General features: G+C 43.2%; 1 long non-coding RNA gene across 2 annotated transcripts in view; it reads left to right on the forward strand.

Moving 5' to 3' along the window:
- The first annotated feature begins 1,105 nt into the window (after positions 1 to 1,105).
- LOC106820913 overlaps positions 1,106 to 3,683 on the forward strand; it is a 2,979-nt gene continuing 401 nt past the window's right edge. Inside the window, exons 1-4 of one of the 2 annotated variants that reach the window (XR_001395665.1) lie at positions 1,106 to 1,192; positions 1,613 to 2,077; positions 2,403 to 3,099; positions 3,578 to 3,657. This is a non-coding gene — a long non-coding RNA (uncharacterized LOC106820913). Of the gene's footprint in view, positions 1,193 to 1,612; positions 2,078 to 2,402; positions 3,100 to 3,358; positions 3,389 to 3,577; positions 3,658 to 3,683 lie in introns of those variants that run through there. The other variant, XR_001395666.1, reaches the window with a different exon arrangement.

Raw genomic sequence — 3,683 nt, forward strand, 5'->3', positions numbered from 1 at the left:
AGCAGTATATAATAATTATAATATTGACTATATTTAATGTGTTGTGTTGTCGTGCGTGCCGTGCCCGTGCGTGCGTGCGTGCGTGCGTGCGCCGTGCAGTGCGTCCGCGTGCGTGTGTATAATAGCGTCTGAAGAAAGAGAGAAAAATTGTGTGCTGACGAGAAGATACTAGAAAGGAGATACGAGAGAGAGAGACGAGAGAGCAGAGAGAAGAGAGAGAGAGAGAGAAGACGAGAGAGAACAGAGAGAGACACAAGACGAGATCAGAGAAGAGATAGAAAAGAGTGTGTATGAGAGAGAGAGAGAAATGCGAAGAGAGAGAAAGAGTGTGTGTGTGAGAGAGAGAGAGAGGGGGTGAAAGTCATGGAGAGGGAGAGGGTGAGCGGGAAAGCGAGAGAAGTAACTATATTGGAAGGAATATTTGCATCCGTGCCTGTGTGTGTGTGCGTGTTGTTTGTGCCGTACGTGCGTTTGTCTGCGCGTGTGACTCCGCGTGCGTGTGCACATCTCCGTCCGCATTCCCCCCTCTCTCTGTCCCTCCCTACTTTCGCTCCTCTTCCCTTCCCCCTCCCCTCTTTCTTTTTTTCTTTCGCTTTTTCTCTCTCTCTCTTCCGTCTCCGCTTTCATTAACTCTCTCACTCACTCATTCTCCTTCTCTTTTTCTTTCCATATATCTCTTGCTGACTTTTTTTCTGCCTTTCTCTCATCGTTCTCTCTCGTTCTCTTTCCCTCCCCCTCTCTCTCTCTCTATATATATATATTCTCGCCACCTCTTGTTGTTTCTCGTTTATCCTAGCTCCCATCCTCCACTCTCCCACATGGTATCACCTACGACCTCGTTAGCACGGAAAACTTTATGCAGGCAAAATAGCCGTTTTTCACCCCGAAGCACAAAATATGGATATACGGCTATAATATACATATAACATATATATATACATATATAGTATATAAGAACACGTCGTTTTTCTATATTGGGGGCGCCTGTTAGCAAGGCAAATGACGTATTATGAATTACGTATTACGTTTTTTGAGTAGCGAATAGCGTCCAAACTGGCCTCTTTCTCGCGAGATCTCGTACACGTGACTTCCTAATTTGTTCGCTGGCCTACTCCATATTCTCCCGCGCTCTCGTGGAATGTGCACGGTTTCCTTCATCCTCCGTTATCACCTACCAACGCCACGTTTGCAGGTAACATAATTAATATGGTGTAATGATAAACGCTTTGCACATGTAATGCTATAAATAACACTATTATAACTGAAATAAACACAGCTCAGTGATAAATGTGCTTTATATAAAAGTTATTTGAAAGACAGGCGAATGGGCCGTCTGTGCGCGCTTAAGTACAGTTCTCATTTAAATTCCTCGATCCCTAAACAACCAGCAGGCGCGAGTTCTGCGTATCTCCCTCGCTGTTGCCTTCAGTTAATTAGTTTTAAAATAAATTACGTTATAGTGGAAAGCGAAATGAACCACCGATCCATCTAACCACACCCACTCACCCACCCGACTTATATATATTATATATATATTATATATTCACACTTTCCTACTTTACACACATTACTACGGTGCGATTTATTTAACCGTTTCATCATTGTTTTACAGATCCCGAGTACAGGGGTGAGCTTCGCTACGTGGATATGGCCCAAGTCTTTGTCAAGGACATTTGGCGTTCTATGTAAGAAGACGAATAAGGGGAGGAGAGGGAGGAGGAAGAATAAAACGGCGAAGAATAAGCAGGAGAAGAAAATTAAGGGAGAAGAAATGAGAATTAAGATGAAGAAAAGAAGAAAGGGAGGAGGAGCAGCATCAAAAGTTGTGCTTCAGCCAATCACTGTGCCACTGTCAACAGGCGAGATCAACTGACTGAATCGTTGCAACGAACACTTAAGAGCGATATACCAGCTCACCAACTCTACAGAAACTGGCTTCTTTCTGGCGAGATCTATGACACGTGACATCATTTGTTCGCCTTGTTCGCCAGTCAGTACTCCATTTTATTTGGTGTCTCATGGAATGTGCAAGGTTTCCTTCACTCTCTGTTATCGCCTACAAGCGCCACGATTACAGGTAACATATAGAGTAATGATAAACGCATTGCGCATGTGATGCTATAAATAATACTGTTATTAAATACAGCTCAGTGATAAATGTGCTTTATATAAAAGTAATTAAGTTCTTTGAAATACAGGCAAATGGGCCGTCTGACTCTGTGTTCGCTTCAGTACAGTTCTCATTCAAATCCGTCACACCTCAAGCAGGCGTGAGGTGTGCGTATCTTCCACGCTGTTTCCTTCAGTTAATTTTTTATATAAATTACGTAATGTACGTGGAATCCATCGACCCATCCATCTAACCACCCACTCACCCACCCTTCTGATTTTAATTTTTTAAGGACATTTGACGTTCTATGTAAGAAGACGAGGAAGGGGAGGAGGACAAGGAGGAAGGAGAAGAAGAAGACTAAAACGAATAAGAACATGGAGGAGAAGGGGGAGGAAAACTGTCAGCAAGCGAGATCAACTGACTGAATCGTTGTAACGAACACTTAAGAGCGATATAACAGCTCACCAGTTGTACAGATCAGCTAGGTATTGTGTAAACTCCTTTGTGGCTGTCATTGCAACAAATTATCTCTACAGATCTCGGCACAATTAACGTGATAACATGCGTGATAACGTGTTCAAATTCTCCTCCCGTTTATTATTACGGTCCGGGGTAGTCTGTCTGTGGGTGGCGTGGAAAAAAACTAAACGTAGTGCAGTATAACGCAAATAGTTTATCACATCATAAGTGATTCGTACGTGGAATTATTGCTGTTGTTTTTGTTTACTATATGCACCTGTTGTTTGAAGATAGAGAATATTTCCTAAAAGCTTATTATTGGTTTCGGTCCCTGACAAGTATTGGAACATAACGTAACGTAACGCAGCTTAATGTAGCATGAAAAACGTTTAATAGTGAACTGATACCTGAATTAATCTATAACGCCATGTTTATAGTAGTCAAACATTACTATTATCATTATTTATTATTATTATTATTATATGTAACGCGCTCTGTTTCGAGTGGTGTGTAAGAGAAAGAGAGGGGTAGAGAAAGAGAGAGATAGATAAAGAGTGAGAGAGAGAAAGAGGAGGCGCGAGGGAGAAAATTTGGGGGCGAGAGAGAACGATAGCGAGAGAGGGAGAACAAGAGAGATAGAGAGGGGGTGAGAGCGAGGGAGAGGGAGAAAGATTGACAGAGGGCGAGAGTGAGTAAGATAGAGAAAGAGAAAGAGAGAGAAAGAGAGTTGGAGAACGAAAGGAAGGTGAGAGCGAGCGATGGATAGATGAAAGAAAGAGAGAGAAGGGAGAGAGAGAGAGAGAGAGAGAGAGAGAGAAGGATGGGGAACACTCTCTTTATCTACATTTCGCTCGCTCTCGCCTTCCATTCGCTTTCTCTAACGCTCACTAAAGGAAGAGAGAGAACGCGCACGAAAAAGAGGATGAGAGCAAGAGAGAGGGATATATAGGTGAAGCGAGAGAGGCTGAGGGGGAGTGAGAGGGGGTGAGAGAGAGAATGAGATAGGGAGAGAGAGAGAGAGAGAGAGAGAGAGAGAGAGAGAGAGAGAGAGAGAGAGAGAGAGAGAGAGAGAGAGAGAGAGAGACGTAGAGAGAGAGACGAGAGAGAGAGA

Source organism: Priapulus caudatus, unplaced genomic scaffold, assembly GCF_000485595.1.
Source record: "Priapulus caudatus unplaced genomic scaffold, Priapulus_caudatus-5.0.1 Scaffold52, whole genome shotgun sequence".
Lineage (NCBI taxonomy): Eukaryota > Metazoa > Priapulida > Priapulimorpha > Priapulimorphida > Priapulidae > Priapulus > Priapulus caudatus.